This window comes from Monodelphis domestica, chromosome 3 (assembly GCF_027887165.1).
Source record: "Monodelphis domestica isolate mMonDom1 chromosome 3, mMonDom1.pri, whole genome shotgun sequence".
NCBI classification, from domain to species: domain Eukaryota; kingdom Metazoa; phylum Chordata; class Mammalia; order Didelphimorphia; family Didelphidae; genus Monodelphis; species Monodelphis domestica.
Window position 1 is genome coordinate 252,394,723 of NC_077229.1, and position 23,108 is coordinate 252,417,830.

Consider the following 23,108-nt stretch of genomic DNA (forward strand, 5'->3'; position numbering starts at 1 on the left):
AAATTTTATGTAGATTTTTCTACTTTTTAAAAACTAATCTACTCATAATTTCTTATGGAATGGAACTATTCTGCCACAATTATATGCAAGAACTTTTTAAAACTGTTTCCTGCACACTTCTGGTAGCAAGGTTTTACTGGTTCTTTTTTTGATTTCTTGGTTCATTGAATATTGTGTTATTCTGGGATTTCAGACAAGGTTGAGGATTTTCAAGCTTTCAGAGTTCTTAAAGTGGTTTCATCTAGGTCAATGTCCAATTACTGTCCCCCTGACCTGAGCTCTGCAAGCTCCTGACCTGAATTTGGGTCTGAGTTACAGTGGACCATGGTTAGATTTACCCACTATCATGTAAGCTTTGCTATTTCAGAGTTTCACTTTGGATTGAGATTCCTGCCCTAGTTATTCTTACAAATCCTTCAGGCTGGTACAAAAGACTAAATTGTGATATACCACTCTATTCCTGATGTCTGGGACACTAGTTCCTTAACTTAATATTTTCAATATATTTCCTAGGACTGTGACCACTCCCTACTCTAGATTGAAATTCCTATTTATAAGATCCCTCCTCAGTACACCCTGAATCTTAGTCCCTGGACTGTGTAGTCAGCAAAAGAACTGATATTTGACATGTAACCATTGATGTCACCTAGGATGAGTCTGATTACCTCTCTTAGTCTCGTGTACAATATCTCTTGCATCAGAATTCTCTATAGACCTTCTGGTCAGAATTTTCCCTTGGGTCCATAAACCTCTCTGTTAGTCACTCTATGCTGACTTGGAATGGAAATAATAATGAGTCATCATGACTTTTCTTTGAATTTCTATATAAGGATTCCATTCAGTTCGTTTTTTGAGATCTGTTATAGGAATTGGGTTTTTGTCTGGAAATTCAACCCTACTTCATGCTTCTCTGCCTTTACTATTTCTGCTTTCCTACTCATTCCATATTGATCTCTTAATTGGCACATTTAATGAGCTTTTTTCTATTCTCATCCTTATTACCTTTTCTGCATTCTTTAGCATTGTGGAAAACATTTTTATTTTGAATACTCTCTTGTGTAGGCTCTTGTGACATTGCTTTATACAGGTTCTCTACTTGCTTGACCTTTGTGTCTCTTTGTCTGATTTGCTAGATCTTGGCTATTATCATATTTGATAAATGTTGGTGCACCCAACTGTTTTCTTATCTATAGAGATGATACTTAGATATATTTATCTTGACCTAAACTCTCTCATAACAACCAGAAATGTATAACCATTGCCTATTGAAGATCTCAAACTGTGCATACAGTAGAAACCCTAAAAATGAAATTGTCTTCCCTCCTCTAATTCTGTGCCCTTCTTAACTTCCATCTTACTGGGTTTTAAAAAATCTTTACCTTCTGTCTTACATCGATACTAAATATTGGCTTCTAGGAAGAAGACTGATAAGGGCTAGGCAATTAGGGTCAAGTGACTTGTACACAGTCACACAGCTAGATAGTATCTGAAGTCAAATTTGAACCCAACACTTCCCATCTCCATGCCTGAATCTATCCACTGAGCCTGCTAGGTTCCCCTTAACTTCTCTGTTACTGTTGAGGGCACAAACTTATTCCTAATTTCCTAGTCTTATAATTGAGTATTACTTTTGATCCCCTATACATGAAAACCACTTCCAATATGTCAAAATATTTTTATAGATAATACCTCACCTAAACATGTATGTAAACTTTCTTCTCTCCTCTGGTATTGCCACCCTTGAAGCCTACGTCTAGCCCTCATCACCTCACTTCCAGATTATTTTACTATTCCTCTAAATCTCCCTGTTCTTGACAATTCTTGTTTCTACAATTAAATGTTCCTCTTATTATTCAAGTTTGACCATGTTACCTCACATTCGATAAATTCTAATAGCTCTTTAACATCTACAGGAACAAACAAAAATCAGCTATTTAAATCTTAAGCATTTGTGACTTTGCTCCTGACAATTTTTCAGTCTCACACAGATTATTCTCTTCCACCTACCCTATGATCCAATTGCATTGGCCTCTTCATTACTTACATGCAACATTCCACTTCTGTGTATTTTCATCAGCTTCTTCTCATAATAGGAATTCTTCCTTTACTATTATCTGTCTCTTGGATTCTCCGGTTTATTTGAAGTGTTGTTGGCTACACATAATCTTATATAAAAAATGTTTTTCCTGGTCTCTGTATTATATTATTCCCTCATAAATTGCCCCATCTTGTCCTGCAAATATCTAGTTTACATAGAGTCGTTTGTATATTATCTCCCCCATTAGAATGTGAGAGTATAAAGCAGTTTTGTTGAAGATTAAAGTAACACCTTTCACATTAAGATGGAAGAAATTCTAAATTAACATATGTCCTAAAAATAAAACAATAAGAGAAAATGGAATAAAACAATAGAAGAGAATGGAAGTAGCATTGTTGAATAACTACAATTACAAGAAAAATTTTTAATGACATAAAGAACAATAGTAATAAAATAGACATTTTTTCTAAGTTGAAAATTATGCATAAACATCAATATAACAAAAATTAAAAGTAATTGGTAGGAAGCCTTTTGTAGTGTGAGTGTGGGTGGTACTAGTCATTTTTTCAAATCTGGAAGTTGTAATGTATAACCTTAGATTCATCCTAAATTTGCATTTCTTATTTTTATTGATTTGAAACATTATTTTTTCTGGGTTTTATTATTTAAATATGTAAGCTGCCTAGTTATATCCTCTAACCATATTACCATTGTCAAAAGATTCTTATGTGTGTATATATGTAAGTGTGTATACATATATAATTTTAAACATCTTAATCTTTTACATATATGTACTTGCCTATATATAATTTATTCAGATATCTAAATTATATAAGTGAGAGCTATGGCATAGTCAAAAATCAATAGAGTCAGAAAGTCCTGGGTTTAAGTCCGACCTCCCTATCACTGCCATTTGTTGACTGTAAAATCTCGATATATCATTTATTATTCCAATTCCCCAGGCAACTCTAAATGAATATAAATTCCAGAAGTTGCTCATTGGAATTATTAAATACATTTATCTCACAATAAATTTATTGCATCAATGAAGTCACAGATCTTTAAAATGTCTAACAGAATACATGTATATATGTATAACAACAATAATAAATTGCTGATAGTTACATGAATAAAGGATATGATTTGTCAGCTTTAAAAAATGCAAGCTGCCAACAAACACATAAAATAATGTTCCAAATCACTATGGCTGAAAGGAACATTTAAAAATCTGAGCCTGCTTCTAACAATGATCATATTTGAAAAGATAATCAATAACAAACACAATACGAGTTGAATGAGCTTTGGGAAGACGGGCTTACTAATTGTGGTAGCATCATTAACTGTTCCAAATCTTTTGGAAAGTGATGTTAAAAGTATTTAATTATTTTACAACATGATGACACCATTTTATACACTAAGGAGGTGAAAGGAAGAACTAAAATTCTCATTTATAGAAAAATATTTAAAGATGTGTTTTTATGGTAGCAAAGAATTGGAAGGGAAGTGGATATTCTTTGTTGAACAAATTGTGACATGTAATTGTAGTGAAATCCATGTCTTCCCAATGCTAAGTTGGTCTCATATGGCAGATATTGGTAAGCCTGTACTCTTAGGCTTTCTTAGTATATAGGACCTGCAAAAATGTACTTGGCTTGGACAGACTTCAGCAATTCAGGATCATATGCCCATCCCAATGAGGCATTAGAGTAGATTTTAGTGGAGCATAAAATGTGCAAATGAAGCATCATTTTATCAGTTGGTGGATTCTTGGTGTGGACATTTCCTCTGCTGATGCAAACTGCAACACATTTATGACATCTCAAATAAATTTTAGAGAAATTAGAAGCTATGTAACTTGCCTAGAGTCACATATCCACTAAGTGTCAGAAATGGGAATTAAGTCCCATTTTTTTCTGTCTCCAAGGTACTATGTCCCACTGCCTCTAATATCTAGAGAGTGGAAAAATAAGATTCACAGTAGGTATGTTATAATGTAGCTAAGATAAACTATAAAAATTTTAAAAGTATTGAGAAAGAGAGGAACACACAAAACTGTTTGATATTAATTTTGAACAATAAACAACATGAATACAAAGTGTAAGAGAAATGAAAACATTCTTCTCAATGTCAGAAAGAGGTCAACAATGTAAACCTATTCAGAAAGCATTTCTTTTTGCTACTGAATGGGACAGACCACATCCTTTTACATCCACAGCAAGTACTGGGAACAATGACTGCATTGCTTTCTTTTTCCAAGGCTTGAGCAGTCAATGTCCTAGATACCAAACTCTTTTCATGCTCCTCTTACAAATTCATGATTTATTCATGATTTGTACTTTCAACTGGAATAGCTATTTCATTTTGCTGGCATGCATTTTGACATTGCTCATCTTCCTTTATTCCTTCCATAGCACCTGCCCTGTTGCATCTTTTTTCAGTAGCATAGTCCTGAGATCTCTATAGTCACTCATGTAATAATAGCCCTCAGCTCAGTAAACCTTCGATACATCCATTACCTATTTCTTTGGTTAAATGCTTTTTAATCCCTGAATCTAATACAGAGAAGGACAAAGGAATGGGTGTTGTTATTGCCTATTCCAAAAATAATTTGTATATCAGGCCAAAGAGCTATTCTAACTAAACACACAGAACTCTATAAGATTGGGGGTGAGGGGAAAAGTACTGGAGATGATGTATGTGTATGATTCACCAAAAGTGTTATGGGTTTATTCTAGTAAAATGCACAAGAATACTAATTATCTATAATTCCAAAATTAATATGTTTTGTGTGGGCACTCACTCTTTGCAAACACTTTTCATTTCAATGGTACTTCAAATTGGAATTACCCTTCCAAGCTATAAACATAATATCAGTTTATGTATTTATATATGGAAATATGTTATGGCCCTCCTTGACAAGCACTTAATATTGGTGATAATAAGTTCCTACCTGCTATCTCTATATCAGAAAATTTATCGTGGGAGTCTGACTATCCCTTGACAATAGTAACATGGGGAAGTAGAAATGCTTTGAGGTCAAAATTGAGTTAACTTTTAAAAAATTATTCTGGTTAATTAATCATAACATTTGCCACAATAAATTTTAAGAAAAGAACTAATGCACAAAAAAATCAAAGTTATTTAAAAGTTGTTTGGAGAGAAATGTTAGGAGAGTTTAACTGTTGCCTGCTTATAATCCACCATCTTGGATCTATGTACACACACCACACACACACACACACACACACACACACACACACACACACACACAAGAGGTTTTATAAAGATCAAGTGAGATAATATTTGTAAAATACTTAGCATAGTGTCTAGCACATAGTTATCAACATATGAATGCTTTTTTCTTTGATTTTCCTTTTCCTCTTCTATTTAATTTAGGATCTCCAATCACCTGTTTGTTAAAATTATACTCAATTTCCTCATGTTGTATTTTCCCTCACTATCTCCTCTTCTTTTAATAGAGGTCATGCTGTGTAGACAAGTCAGAAAGAGTGGAGATGAATATCTATCTTGATGGACCATGTTTAGGAAAAACTATCTGGTGATCCATTTGACTAAAATATGAACTGTAGCAATGAACAACTAATTACTATGAAGTTTATATAGTTATTTATGAATTCAAATATAACAGAAAGAGTTTAGAATTGAGTAGGTTCCTTAATGAGTCTTTTATAACATTTCACTCTTGAAATATTTCTAGTCATTACTCAAAAAGTAAAGGGATACATTCAAAGTTTGAATTATACAGTAATATTTCCTAAACTATCAATATATGCTATTTGTGAATAAGATTTTTAATTGTTTTTTAAATATCTTTGCAAACACTATTCATTAATAGAAATTTTATGTAAATAGGATTGAACAGATATCCCCTGACTCTTGCTCATGAAATAAACCATAAAGAGTTCTAAAGAAATTTAGAAATTTTATCTGAAATTCACATAAACTGGACCACCCCACCAGTGATCGCACAGAAAAATTTCCCCAGGTTCTCTTCATTCAAATCTTCTTTCCTCTTAGATTATATTTTTCTAGTATTATTTGCATAGTTTGGAGTCTAATTTGACATAGCTAAAGAGAAACTCTTTCAAGCTATTTTCTCTTTAAAAGGACATTTATAGATTGATTGGGCTCCATGGTGAAACTCCACATAACCAAGGAATAGCTATAAATCAAGTCATGCTGAGTCTAGTAAACAAATCCCTTTCTCTGAACAGTGATGAAAAACTCATGGATTAGAGGCATCTGAAGTGGTATATTGGATTGATTACTAGACCTATATACAAGATCTAAGTATAAATTTTGTCTCAGATATTTGCTGACTGTATGACACTGTAAAAAAATCACTTAATGTCTGTTTCTATTGTTTCTCTCATCTGTAAAATAATGATAATTATACTCCCTGCTTTCCTGTTCTTTTGAATGATAAAATTAGACATTTGTAAAATGCCTTGTCAATTTTAAAGTAATATATAAATGCTAGCTATTATTTTCATTGTTGTGATCATTATCATTATAGATTAGAAAGATGTTGGTATGATATGAGTAGATACAACAGAATGTCATATTTCAATCATGCCACCAACTAGATACAGAATTCCTTTAAGTATAAAAGTTAATGCCTATCAGCATGAAACAAAGTGCATCTGTAAAGGATATTAATTTCTAAACTGTGTTGGAGGGAATACATCAGATATGAAAGAGTCAATAAAGACTGATTCACACCCCCATCCAGGTTCTTATAAGGTCTCTCATGGCCCAGAGGGAACCATACTCCTGGCCTTAGGTACAATGTTAATACTTAAATGAAAGTAATTCTTCTGGGTTGAGCACAACTTTAATCAAACTAGACTATTGTACGTGCTTCAAAAGTGACTTATAGTATTGCTTTGAAGTACTTGTAAAACTACTAAAACTCCAGGTACTCTTCTGATAAAGAAGTTTCATCTTAGCAAAAGAATATTAACAAATGGAGTACATTCACTCAAAAAGCATGTTGGAAAATTCTAGCATGTGAGTTTTGATCTCAAAATAGTTCATGCGATTGTTATATAATTATGCAACAGTAATTTATACCATATTGATTTGTGGCTACACATCTAATTTATTAAATAGTGGGTTTCTTTTGTCTTATCTCTCATGGTATCACAAGCATTCAGAAAAAATAATTATATATGGTACATAATTACTAAATGTTTGTTGAAAGATAAAGAAGTATTTAAGACCCTGAAATTATATGGAACTTTATAGATTTATCTAGGTTAATCCTTTCATTCTCCAGATGAGGATAATATAGATTTGACATGGTTAAGGAGATTGCTTACGTTTACACAAGTAGTGACCAAGATTAGATTCAAATCATGGTCTTCTGATTCCAAGTCCAATGTTCTTCATATTATTCTGCATTTTGTTCAAAGTCTCCTATTGGGGAATCTAGGTGGAATAATAGATAGAGAACCAAGTCTGGAGAAAGGAAGATCTTAGTTTAAATCTGACCTTAGATACTTCCTAGCTGTGTGATCCTGAGAAAAATCCCTTAACACAGTGATGGCAAACCTATGGCACGGGTGCCAATGATTTCACAAAGAGCACTTTCTGTGGGCACAAGTCTATCCTCACACACAAAGTTCATTACTAAAAAGGTAGAGGGACTTGGGTAGAGCTGCTCCCCTCCCCCTTTCCACCACAATTGATGCCATGTTTTTCATTTCACCCACACCTACCCCTCTGCCCAGCAACCCAATGGAAGTGTTTTCTCCCTCCCCTGTGTGCAATAAGGATGGGGGAAGGGCACATCCAACACTCAGGGAGAGAGGGGAACAGCATGCTGTCTTGGGCAATATGCACAGCCCTTAGTCTGGGGGGGGGCATAATGGGGGTGGGTCCTGGTAATCCATTTCTAAAAGGTTCACCATCACTGTTTTAACTCTATTTTCCTAGCCTTTGATCGTTTGTTCTAGAGTTGTTACTAGGATAGAAAGTAAAGGTTTAAAAACAATTTAATAAAAAAAAAAATGTAAATCTGGTGTATTTAATTCTCTACAAAGATGTCAAATTGAGATTTTTAAAGCAATGTCTGATCATGTTACTCTCCAGCTCTGAAATTTCCAATTGCTCTTTCCTGTTTCTAGTATTTAATATGTTCTCTTCTGTGTGAAGTATAAAGTCCCTTACAGACCTGTTATATTATATAACACTATACAGAACCATTTTCCTTTAGTTTATTGGACCTATGGCTTTGTCTAAAGTAATATAATAGTCATACAAAATAAATGGCATGGTTCCCTCTTCCCAGGACAACTTGACTAAGACATAGGAATTTATGTTGTAGAACCAAAAATATATTTACAAAATTATATATGATGAAGTGGCAATGCATCCATAGAATGCAACAGGAATTCAGAACACTGGAAATGTCTAAGGGCTTTAATAGGCAGAGAATATTTCATGCATTTCAGATGTGAGCTGGAATAAGCAAGATGGTAGAGAAGGACACTGAGAAGAGGGAAAAGGAAGGGAAGGGAACTATTAACAAGGACATTGTCTAATGTAGAATTAGCTATTATAACTTAACATATGTCATTCTAATATTCTCTGATATTGTATGACCTTGCTATCTATGTTGCTTAATAGAGGATTATTTGCAAAGCAATTGGTCTAACTTCCTAAAGAAAACTTGGAACCTGACAAAATAAGGTGATAGCAGTAGGGCCACAGCCTTGGTCTCTGAAATTGATCACTTTGCTCTTTCATTTTCCTCCTCAAAAATAATGGATGCTGACATGTCAGTGAAGACATTTTTTAATAGAAAGAAAGCATTGCTTCTTGCCAGTTTTTTCTAATATTCATGAATTTTGGGGATGAGGAGGAGTAGGGGAGGAAGCAAAAATTTTAAAAGGCTTGGCAATTAAATTAATTGATAAATTTGTTTAAACATTCACGATTTTTGGCTTATAACTTCATCAAAATAGTGCATTCCACATTATTATCATCATTATTACATTTTGCCAACTCTGAGTTATTCTGAGTAGTTTGTAAAGTCAGCCATTTTAAATGTCATTTTAATTCGCATCCGAATGAGTAGGCCAGGTAGCCAGGGAATACTTACATAACTATATTATTTCAATCTATCTATCCTCTCTGGGAAAGATTAGGTAGTGATGCAGAAGAAGTAGAAGAACCAATGAGACCAAATAACATGGAGAGATAATAGACTCTAACAGTCTGTACAACTGAAATAAAAACAAACCCAAAATATGATAGACTTTCTCCTCCCCCAACCCAAAGAAAGATTAGATAAACTAGGGCATCTCCTGTGTCACCAGCCCTGGCTTGGCAAAATGCCCTGAAGTTCAATGTAAAGATGCAGGACAGCCACAGAGGACTCATGAAATAAAAGATTATCTACTTTCATGGAAGGAATTGAACAAGTTTGAATGAGTTTGAAGTACACTAGTCTTCACTTTATTTCCTCAATGAATTTTTCTCTAGTGTAAGCAATATATATCATGTTTCCAATATGAACATGTTATTATGTATTGTATGATAGCACATGTACAAATTATGTCGTATTACCTTCTTCCTTGGGGATTGTGGAGGTGGAAAAAATGAGCATATCTCACAAAATGTCAGAAAACAATTATTAAAAACCATTTCAACAGGTAAAAATTATTTTTATAAAACCCTAAAGTTCATATTAATAATATAGTACATTGGAAGATATTACCTTTTCAATGTTTTCCACAAATTTCACAATGGTATTGTAATCACTGACCCAAGATCCTTATACAGTGTAAATCCACTGCTTTGCTGATTTCTCAATATCCATCATTAATTGATGCTCAAACTATATTTTCTTCAATCATTTGTGATTTCTGCCTAGACCCCTTTGTTATCTCCAGATAGCTTGCATAAAGAGATAAATAAGGCCAAAGATTGTCAAAAGAAAATAAGTCAACAAAGTGACAGAGTTACTGGTCAAAAAATAGATTACACTGATATTTTATAGCTTGCTTTATATTTCTGTCTTTAAAACATAAATGAAACAAAGGACAAATATGCAACTTGTAAGATAGGAAATAAGGACATTTCTACTTGACATATAAAAGTACACTATTTTTACTGGCAATATGATTACCATTATGGTAGGAAATATATAGTTGTCTACATATTTGGTGCTAGAAGGAATCTAGATATCATGAAGTTCAATTTTCTTATGCTATAAATGAAGAAGTAGAAGTACAGAGGTGGTCATTTCTACTAGCCTACCCAGGAAATAAAACAGACAGAGGATTTGCACCTGGTCTTTTGCATCTAAAGGCCATGTTCTTTCCCTAACCACACTATATTCCCTGATACTCTCAATTTGTTTAACTCATTATCTGTCTGTGTATACCTATGGTTTGTGTCTAAATGTGTATTTTTTTCCTTCTGTCCTTATTTTAATAATTTTTATATGGATACATTCTACAGAAACTACCATATCTTCAATGTTCTCCAATGCAATAGTGTACAGATTATTTTGGAAGTTTGTAGTCTAGATCAAAATGTATATTTCAATGCACACATATATCTATACATATAATATGCATATGCACACATGCACATATATGCAGATATGTATGTGTATATATTTTATACATTATGTTTTGTTTTTTTAACATAAATGCTACCTATAATATTCTTCCATGTCTATAATTATTGTTGTACAGTCAATTTTCAATTCTTTATTACCTCATTTTAGGGTTTCTTGGCAAATATACTGGGATGTTCACTATTCCATTCTTTAGTTCATTTTACAAGTAAGGAAACTGAGGAAAACAGAGTTAAGTGACCACTCCAGTGACATACAGCTATTAAGAGTTTGAAATCAGATTGTAAATAAAAAGAATAAGTCTTCCTGACTCGTCTCAGTGTTTTATCCACTGTAACAACTAGCTTCTCCATATATGTATAATAAGAAGTTATATGTATATGAACAAAAATACTTAAAGTCAGTTAACTACCATTTTAAATACTTCTATCTTTGCACTTAGGATTGTCCTAAGAACTGGATAGTTTGCAAATATATATACTTATGTACACTAGTTAATATGTTCAAATATATAAGCATGTATTTATATATGCTTATTTTTCTGAATTTCTCATTGGCATTTAGAATGTGGCTACTATTTCCAAAAAAATATCCATACATGCCTTTTTGTAAATTTATTCTTGCTTCTTTCCTTTTATGAAATTTTTATTTATTAAATTCCCATTATACTAAAGGACACTCTATGGACCCTTCTACATTTTGTGAATGTCATTATGGCACTTAATCTACTCATCACTTATTCTCTTATCTTACTACATAATTGGCTATTTTCTTTTTAAGTTTTACATATATTTTATTGATACCTTTTTTGTTTTGTTTCTGTATCATAGCTACTTCCCAATATGTTCATTAAACCATTGCAATAAAATATTTTTGACTATTTATTATTTATCTTACAGCACCTAAATTACACCTGTGTCTGTCCTACTTCTCCTACCAAGGGATTATTTAATATATATTTTTTTTACTATTATCAAGTGTTTATTTTATTTTTCCCTTTTTAAACTTAGAAAATTTTTCCATTGTTACATGATTCATGACTCTCCTCTGTTCTCTTCTCCCCCCTTCTGAATCCAATAAGCAGTTCTACTGAGTTATACATGTATCATTGTTCAAAATCTATTTTTGTGTTATTCATATCTGCAGTAGTGCAATCCTTTAACATCAAAACCCCATTCATATCACTATCACATTATGTGATTGATTACATATTTTTCTAATGTATTTGTTTCCACAGTTCTTTCTCTGGATGTGGTCAACATTCTTTCTCACAAGTTCCTCTGAATTGTCCTTAGCCATTGCATCACTGCTAGTAGAGAAGTACATTACATTCGTTGTACCACAGTGTATCAGTCTCTGTGTATAATGTTCTCCTGGTTCTGCTCTTCTAACTCTGCAACAATTCCTGGAGGTCATTCCAGTTGACATGGAATTCTTCCAGTTCATTATTCCTTTGAGCACAGTAGTATTCCATCACCAAAAGACAAAACAATTTTTTCAGCCAATCACCGATCAATGGACACCACCTCATTTCCCAATTTTTGCTACCACATATATAGAGCACACATATAAATATTTTGTACAAGTTTTTTTTTCCCTTATCATCTCTTTGGGGTACAAACCCAATAGTGATATGGTTGGATAAAAGGGCAGGCAGTCTTTTAAAGCCCCTTGGGCATAATTCCAAATTACCCTCCATAATGATTTGGACCAATTCACGACTCCATCAGCAGTCAATTAGTGTCCCAATTTTGCCATATCACCTCCAACATTTATCACTTTACTTTGCTGTGTCATATTGGCCAGTCTGCTAGGTGTAAGGTAGTAACTCATAATTGTTCTAATTTGAATTTCTCTAATATTTAAAAAAATGAAAAACTGAAAAAATCAGCAAAATCAAATGAACATAATGAATAAAAAGTATCTTCATTAAGAAATATTTCATAGTTATTAAACCTGATCACTTCCAAGGAGTGGGAAGTGTCTTAGCAATCAGTCCTGTTGTTTATAGTTTTACAACATTTACTTTAGATCATTTTGAGTAGTTATAGTTGTTTTCTCCATTTATGTTGCTGTGAAGCTGTTCTCTTGGTGTTTGGGGATGCTGGTTACTGTATTTTGCAGCATTTCATGAAAGCCCTTCCATAGTTCTCTGTATCTATCATGTTCATCATGCTTTATAGTAATATGTTAAGTACATCTATGTATCATAATTTTCTGACTAGGCCTTAATCAATTGGCAAATTAAAAAATATATTCTAAGTTTCCATTAAAAGTGACATCATAGGCAGTGGAGTCAAAATGGCAGCCTAGAAGGAGCAGAAATTCAGACCTCTGAATACCCTTCCTTACTGATCACAAACTGAATGCTCCTGGGGGACTGAAAATCAAACCTAACAACAAGAAAGAGTCAAGGAAACTTCCTGCTGGACTCAATTCAAAAGGTACATCCCACCCCCCAAAAGCCAGAATCCAAGAACACTTGGGTTTAATGGGAAGGCAGAAGGAAGGTCCCAGGAAACCTCCCCATTCCCACCTAGAACGCTGAGACTCCAGCATCAGTGGGAACTTCTGGGCAGGCAAAGGTGCTGGTCTGGAGGGTGATTCTTGTGTGCAGGGCTATGCCAAACTCAAACCATTGAACACAGACAGCAGGGAAGTAGCTAGTGAGGGAGCATAGAGCTGGCCTAGCCAGAGCTGTGGAGATCCTCCATATTTGCTCTATCCTTTCAGGAGGTTTTGGCCTCAGAGAACACACCCCAACCAAGCTGAAGTTAATCCCATAAAAAGTCTTCAGAACTCAAGGAAGCCCAGGATCCATATCACTCCCTCATTGACTGCTTGGCTTTAATCTAATCAAAAGCCTCCAGAGGACAGGGAAGCTCAAACCCCCAACAACCATGCCCCAGAGACTGCACCAAGATATCTTCTGTCAAATCTCCAAGAGGAGAAACTGACAGAAGCCCCCAAAACCAAAAAAAAAATGAGAGGAGCAAGAGCACAAACAAATACAGGGAGCAAAGAAGAGGTGAATATGAGCAAACAACAGAAAATGAAGAAATAAATTACAATAGATAACTTCTATATAGTGAATGGAACAGAGGGGGAGGGATCAGCAAATGATGAATCAGAAATGCCAGCGAATTCGATACAGGCTGTGGAAGAACTAAAATTGCAATTTAAAACACAATTAAGAGAGGCTGAGGACAATTGGGAAAGAAATTAAAATTAAAAACTAAGATAAGTCATCTGGAAACAGAGGCACTTGAACTAAAACAAGAAAATAGGGCCCTGAATGCCAAAATCAACCAGATGGAAAATGAGGCAAAGGAGATGAAAGATGAGGCAAGGAAGATGAAAGATGACCTCCATAAAATTTCAGACCAGAAAGACAAGGATGACCAAAAAGCCAGGGATGAAATCCAGTTTTTAAGAACAAGAATACAACAACTAGATCTAAGTGACCTCACAAGACAGCAGGACAGTATAAAACAACACCAAAGGAATGAAAAAATTGAGGAAAATATGAAGCATGTCATTCACTAAACAGAGGATTTAGAAAATCATTCGAGGAGAGACAATTTAAGAACCATTTATCTACCAGAAGACCATGACAAAAGAAAAAACCTGGACACAATAATACAGGAAATTATTCAAGAAAACTGTCCTGATATTCTAGAACAAAAGGGAAAAGTGGAGATTGAAAGAATCCACAGATCACTTCCTGTACTTAATCCCCAACTGACAACACCCAGGAATGTTATAGCCAAATTCAAGAACTATCAGACCAAAGAAAAGATATTACAAGCTGCCAAGAAGAATTCATTCAGATACCATGGAACCACAGTGAAGATAATGTAGGATCTGACTGCATCCACACTGAAGGACCGAAAGGCATGGAATATGATATTCTGGAAAGCAAGGGTACTAGGTCTACAACCAAGAATCAACTACCCAGCAAAACTGACTATATTCTTACAGGGGAAAGTATGGTCATTCAACAAAATAGAAGAATTCCAAGAATTTGCAAAGAAAAGACCAGACCCGAACAGAAAATGTGATGTTCAAGCACAGAATTCAAGAGATTCATCAAAAGTAATTAAAAAAGAGGGAAAAAAGAAAAAAAGTTTTTGTACAAACAAAAGTAATGCTTCCAAAATTAGAAGGGAAGCAACAAATTGGGAAACAATCTTCATTATAGAAACCTCTAACAAAGGTCTAATTACTCAAATTTATAAAGAGCTCCACCAGTTGTACAAAAAAATCAAGCCATTCTCCAATTGAAAAATTGGCAAGGGACATTTATAGGCAATTTTCATTTAAAGAAATCAAAATTATTAATAAACATATGAAAAAGTGTGCTAAATCTCTTATAATCAGAGAAATGCAAATCAAAACAACTCTGAGGTATCACCTCACAACTAGCAGATTGGCTAACATGACAGCAAAGGAAAGTAATGAATGCTGGAGGGGATGTGGCAAAGTAGGGACATTAATTCATTGCTGGTGGAGTTGGGAATTGATCCAACCATTCTGAGACAATCTGGAACTATGCCCAAAGGGTGATAAAAGACTGTTTTCCCTTTGATCCAGCCATGGCACTGCTGGGCTTGTACCCCAAAGAGTTAATAAGGAAAAAGTAATGTACAAAAATATTTATAGCTGTGCTCTTTGTGGTGGCAAAAATTGGAAAATGAGGGGCTGCCCTTCAATTGGGGAATGGCTGAACAAATTGTGGAATATGTTGGTGATAGAATACTGTTGTGCTCAAAGGAATAATAAAGTGGAGAAATTCTATGGGGCCTTGAAGGACCTCCAGGAATTGATGCAGAGTGAGAGGAGCAGAACCAGGAAAACATTGTAAACAGAGACTGATACACTGTGGTACAATCAAATGTATTGGATTTTTCCATTAGTCACGATGCAATGACCCTGAACAACTTGGAGGAAACTATGAGAAAAACCACTATCCACATCCAGAGGAAACACCGTGGGAGTAAAAACACCGAAGAAAAATAACTCCTTGAATACATGGGTCGAAGGGATATGGTTGGGGATGTAGACTCTAAATGAACATCCTTCTGGAAACAACCACATGGAAATAGGTTCTGATCAAGGACACAAGTAATGCACAATGAAATTGCATGTTGGCTTCTGGAAGAGTGGGTGGAGGGGAGGGAAGGAAATTATGTGATTATTGTAACCAAGGAATAATGTTCTAAATTGACAAAATGAACTCATTCATTAGGGAGGAAAGAGCCATCATAAAAAATTGTGGCATATATTCAGGCTTTCTTTGTTTTCATGATTCCTTTGTGTATATTCCTAGTAGTGAAGTATTCAAGTTAACTTGTATTGGTTTTTCAATTATTGTACCTGCATAATTCAAATGATTTTTCCAGAATACTTAGACCAATTCAAATCTTTACCAACAATGTATCAATTTATCTATCTTTCGACAGCCTATAAATATTGACTTTTCCCATTTTACACGTTAATTTGTTTTTTACAAAATTCCTGGTTATAAGGTAAAATAAGTGTTAGTTAAATGTATGTTTTTCTTTCTAATAGTGATCAGGAGCATTTTTTCATATGATTTTCAATTGTTTGGAAGCCTTCTATTAAGAACTGGTTCATCATGTTTTCTGATCATTTTTCTGGGAGCATGTGAAAAAAAGGAAACTTAAATTAAAGCAAGTTTTAAGAAAACATTTTTCAGATGATATACATATAGTTGTGTATATCTGTATATGCTTCTATATAAGCACACATGCATAATGTATATGTAATACATGTGGGTATGCTGTATGTGCATATATTCACATATGAATGCTTATTCATACTCATATATTTATATTACTATATATATATCTACGTATAAATATGTGTTCTGGGCATCTAGATGGTTCAGTGGATAGACTGCTGGGCCTACAGTCAGGAAGACTCAGCTATTGAGTTCAAATCAGGCCTCATATACTTACTGGCTATGTGACCCTGGGCAAGTCACTTAATCATGTATGTCTCAGCTTCCTCATCTGTAAAATTAGCTGGCAATCCACTCCAATATCTGTACTAAGAAAGCTACATATGAGGTAACAGAGAGTTGGATACAACTGAAATGAGTGAAAAAAAATCTGTACATATATGCAGAATCAAACATTCTAAATGGGGATTTTCAGATTATAAACACACACATATATAATATATATGTATATTATGTATATATATACATATATATATATATATATATATATGTATTTACCTCCATATCTCTAGGGTCTTGTAAAGTTTCTTGAACTCAGCAATTATTTAAATAATGTTGGCTGAAACAGAGACAAATTCTTTCTAAGGTAAAAAAGACATTCTGTAATGTCAAAGAATACCCGTAAAATGTATCCTTTATGTATTGCATATAAAGCATAATGAAAAATCATAGAGTATTAAAGCTAAAAGTAAAAAAAAATGAAACATTGTCTAACTGAGCTGACAATCTGATTTAGCCTTTTCTGCTAAGGTTACAACTTGAATCTAGAGCTCTAGGTCATATAGTCAAAGGGCTATTGAAATGTATCTCAAATTTGTTTGCCGAGTTCTAGTAGGAATGTTTCTAAAATGCTTAAACAAGCAATTTCTTTTTAAAGCCCACAGAAATAATTTAGTGAGAACATGTCCATCCATTCTTTTCCTATTAATACTCTGCCCACATGGACTGAAAGCAATTGTAGAATGATTGTATAAACCATACCTGAAAGAAATGTCATCCATTAATATTTAGAATGAATGATATTTCAGTAAGCCTAAATAATGCTGTTAACATGTGACAGCATAATTATGATATGATACTCTTGCACTTATGGTGATAGGTTCCATAAATGATTTATGATACCTAAAGAGGCATTCTCATTTAATGTGACTTTTAAATATATGTTTTACTACATATCTGTTCACTCTCGAATTTCAGACTGCAAGTTGAAATTGACAAGGGATGCTTTCTTTCCACAATCAGGCCACTCAGCCTGAATAAAATGAATCTCTCGAGGTAACAGTTCCAACTTGCTCATTACTGTTCTAAGGGGATTTGTTTTATAGAAGGATGATTTCTGAAGCATCTTCCTTGTCTTCCCTATATTAAGAGACACTTTCACTATTAGAAGATTAAAGGGTTTAAAAAGGCACCATAATTTGAGATTTGATGGCTTTAACCCAGAATAATCAGTCAAAGAGCTGTTTTACCTCCTCTAGCAATTTTTACTTGCTTTCTCCTCTCATTTCGTAAAACACTTTAAACTGTTCTAGTCTTGTGGTGTCCTTGCTACAATTCACAAGTGATAGAATGATGAAAGATTACTATTAAGCTCCATTTGTTTATCTTTTCCTCATGGTTGACCTTTTATGTAAATCAAACTTTTTTGTTATTCAGTTGTTTCAATTTTGCCTGACTCTTTGTGACCCCATCTGGGATTGTCTTGGGCAAAGATAATGGAGTGGTTTGCCATTTCCTTCTCCAGATCATTTTACAAATTAAGAAACTGAGGCAAATAGGATTCAAAAACTTGCCCAGGGTCATTCAGCTAGTAAATATCTGCAGTCTTATTTCTATTCAGGTTTTCCAATTACAGACCCAGTGCTTTTTCCACTGCACCAGCTAGCAGCTCAATCCAAATATTATATTACTTTTATTTACCCTTCAACAGGAAAATAGTGAGCTAATTTCTGAGGTTATTAAATTAACTTTTAAAGAAGTAATGATGAATTTAACTTATATCTTTTCTAAAATGTCACAAATCAATAAAACATAATCATATCCTAATGTTAACTTGCATGAAATAAAGATTTTTACCTGAAGAAATTATTAAGTAATAATGGAAGTAATTGAATACAATTATCTGAAGGATTTGGAATCATATTTACTTATCCAACAGTAAAGAAAAATAAAGCAAAGCAATCATGTGCTTTTGATTTTAATAATCAAGATGCAAATTGTTCATAGAGTTATAAAATTCCACACTTTACTTTCAATCAATCAGTAAGTATTTATTTAGAGCTTACTTGATGTCAAGGGTTGTGGTCAGCTTTAAAGATATAAAAATAAGAATTTTTAAAAATTCTTGCCCACAAATAACTTATATTTTATGAGAAACATAAAGCATGCTTACATGATAAATTAATGCAGGATATAGAAAAAAGAAATACATAATAATAGGTGATGCAAACTCTAAAACGAGAAATTAAGCAAAACTATCTAAAGCTGGAAAATAGACAAAATAGAGTTAAATCTAAGGAATTAGCACATGTTAGGAATGGGGGAGATGCTGTATAAAGTTAAAGAGATAGTGGATAGAATGTTATACATAAGAAATAAGAAGTAGACCAGTTTGACTACAGAAAAGAGTGCATAATAGGAGAGTAATGGGAAAGAGTTTTGTTATGTAGATCAACAAAAATGTCCACACAAGTCAACTTTTTATGTATTAAATTTTATTTTAATTTTCCTCAATTAAATGTAATAATAATTTCCAAGACATTTCAGAGAATATTGAGTCTTGAATTCTGTTCCTCTTGCTCTATACCTCAACCCCTCCTTGTTATGGTTAGCAAATCTCCATATATATTTATATAATATGTGAAATCATGAAAAACAGTTTCATATTAATAATTTTTGGAAGGAAAATAAAAAATAAAGATTAAGAAAATGAAAAAAATTTGCTTTCATCTGGTTCTTTTTCTCTTTCAGTTCTTTTTCTCTTGAACTAGATTGCATTTTTTGTCATAAATCCTTTCAGATGATTTGGATAATTGTAGTGCTGAGCTGTTATTAACAGCTGTTCATTACAAAATAGTCCTGTCCCTGTGAACAATTTCCCCCTGATTTTGCTTATTTCTGTCAGTTTCAGTTCATGTAAGTCTTTCCAGGTTTTTCTATACTCCTCCTGTTTATCATTTCTTACAACTCAATGGTATTTCATTATAATAATTTATTATAACTTAGCCATTTCCCATTTGATTTTTCAAATCTTTGACTCCAAGAAAGTTGTTTTAAATATCTCTATACATTTCATCATACTTTTTTATCTCCATTATAAAAACCTAGTAATTGTTTTACAGGGTCATAGGATATGTAATATTTTGTAGGCCTTTAGTCATAGGCCGAAATTTCTCTCCAGAATTAATCAGTTCACAACTTCTCAAAGAGTGCATGTGTCCCAGCTCTCACATATCCTCTCCAAGTTTTATCTTTTCTGTCATAATATCCATTTTGAGAGGCATATAGTGGTACCTTTGAGTTGTTTTAAATTGCATTTCTCTAAATAATAGTGATTGAGAACATTTTGCATGACTATAGAGCTTTAATTACTTTAAGAACTGCTTGTTCATATCCTCTGACCTTTTATAAACGTAAGAATGATTTGTATTCTTATTTATTCAATTCATTTCACTTATAAATGAGGTCTTTAGTAGAGAGACTTCTAAAAAATTTTTACCACCATGATTACTGTGTATTGCTTTCCATCATAATTGCACTGATTTAGTTTATGATTTCCATATACCTAAATTTGACCTCTTTTCTATCAGCCTTAAGGATCTTCTCTTATCCTCTTCCCCTCTTACTTTCCTATAGGGAAAGATGTGTTTCTCTTCCTAAATATTTGTGTATATTCTTCCCTCATTGACCAAGTCTGATGACAGTTAGATGAAAATGTTTTCCTCTGCACTTCCCTCAGCTTCCCCTACACTAAGAAGCTTTTGTTTGTTTGTTTGTTTTTTAATAATAACCCTTACCTTCTGTCTTGGAGTCAATACTTTATATTGGCTTCAAGGCAGAAGAGTGGTAAGGGCTAGGCAATGGGGGTCAAGTGACTTGCCCAGGGTCACACAGCTAGGAAGTACCTGATGTCAAATTTGAACCTAGGACCTCCCATCTCTAGGCCTGGCTCTCAATCCACTGAGCTACCCAGCTGTCCCCCACTAAGAAGTTTTCATGCCTATATAATGTGCAATTCTATTTCCTTTCCCCCACCTCTCAATGACTTCTTTTTCACAGCTTAATTTAAGTGTATTATATCATCTTATCATAATCAACTCAAAACTTCACACTCTATGTATCTCCTAATAAGGACTCTAATAATAACAAAGATTTTTGAAATTATAGGAATCATCTCCCATGTAGGGAGGTACAAAGTTTAACCTTATTGAATGTCTTTTTGTTTTTCTTTCCTAATTCCCTTTATGAGATTCTCTTGATTACTATATTTGAGAATCCAATTTACCATTCAGCACTGATATTTTCATCAGGATTGCTGGAAAGTCCTTTATTTGACTGAAATATTCATTTTTGTCCATGAATAATTATGCTCACTTTTGCTGGATAAAATATTTTGGTTGAAATCCTAGCTCCTTTGTCCTCTGGAATATCATATTCCATACCATCTTATCTTTTAATGTGGAAGCTTCTGTGTCTTGTGTTATTCTGACTTAGACTCAATAATATTTGAATTATTTATTTGTGGCTGCTAAAAATATTTTCTCCCTGACCTGGGAGTTTTATAATTTCACTATGATATTCCTGGGAGTAATCATTATCATCTCTTTCAGAAGATGATTGGTGGATTCTTTCCATTTCTATTTTGTCCTCTGATTCTAGAATATCAGGACAATTTTCCTTAAAATTTCTTGAAAGATGATATTTAAGTTCTTTTTTATCATGGCTATCAGGTAGTAGAATATTTTTTTAATTCTCTCTCCTGGATTTATTTCAAGATCAGTTATGTTCCCCATGAAATATTTCCATCTTCTATTTTTTCATTCTATTGACTTCTTTAGCTTGTTTCTTGATGTCTCATCAAGTTATTAGCTTCCATTTGCCTAATTTTAATTTTTAGACATGATTACCTTAAGTGAGCTTTCATATCTCTTCTTTTCCTTTTTACCAATTCAATTTGTAAAGAGTCATTTTCCTCAGTGAATGATTATACCTCTTTAACAAAAGTATCAATTCTATTTTAAAAGAAGTTTTTCTCTTTAGTGCATTTTTGTATATCTCTTTTTTTCCTTTGTTAAAATTTGCCTTTTAGAAAATTCTTCTCATTTTTGGATTTTTGTGTACCTTTCACCAACTGTCCTATTCTGTTTTCTTAAGATATTAATTTCTTCAATATATTTTGTGCTAACTTTGCCAAGCTGTTGACTCATTTTCATGATTTTCCTATTATGTTTTCATTTCTTTTCTCCTTGACTTGGGAGTTTGGGAATTTGTCTATGGTATTCCTGGCATATTCCTCATTTCCAATTTTTATTCTACCTCTCATTTGATTTTTAAAATCCTTTCATCCATTAATTCTTCAGCTTAAGAGAAATTAATATTTTCTCATAGACTTTAATGTAAAAATATTGACTTTGTTGTCTTCTGGGTTTGCATCCATATACTCTGTCACCAAAATAACTTTCTATGTTGAGTTTTGTTGTTGTTGTTTGTCCTGCCTTTTTCTTTTCTTTCAGTTTAAAAAAAAACTATTAAGTTGGGTTCTATAACTGTGGTGAAGGGAGAATTATTTTAAGCTTCAGGTGCAATTGCCTTCAGAACTGGCACTTGGAATCTATGTGCTTTCAGTTCTTCCAAAGTGGTATAATGTAATGAGTGTTTAATACTCCCCAGACCTGTGCTCTGGTCTATGAAAAAAAAATATTGCAAAGGTATTAATACAGTGCCGGGTGAATAAGTGTTATATCGATATTAGCTGTGTCTTCAATGACAATGATTACAAAGACATGGGAATACGCAAGATGACAAAGTTGAAAGAAAGACACAAAGTGCCCTGGATAAACATTTTATTCAGATTTTAAGGGAGTACACAGAAAAGAGTTGCCCAGAATTGGACAAGTATCAGTGGATTACAATCAGCATTGTTGGAAGAAATATATACATTGATGAGATCATAGATCTTTCAGTAAATAGTAAAGTATTAATTATTCTCTCTGTAACTAGAATGCTGTTAAGATGTCTAATCAGAATGAAACTTGGAATTTTTTATCCAAAAAGAAAATACAAATAGTAAATTTACCAGGGTACTAAAAGTGAAGATGCTATACCTATAGTTTTTAGTGTATTTCTTTTCTCCCCTCCCTCCATACCTATATAACAAGAGAGTGATCCTAATGGTCATGTTACTATGGTTTCATATTTGTTGTTGAACTACCATAAGCATATGACAGTGTTTTAGCTCACTCTCTTCCTTAAACTTCAACTCCAAATTCCTGAGGAAGATTTTGGTACTTTGAAGCATGTTCACAGTTCATAGTGAAAGATAGAAAAAATGTAATTATGCCATGGTCCCTCTTTCTCCTGGTCTGACTTAGTTTTACACAGCAGTTATTTATATTTTCTTTTCAAATATCCTTTAATCATTGAAGTAATTTATTCTCAAACAAGAATAAATAGCATAATATACATCAAACAAATGA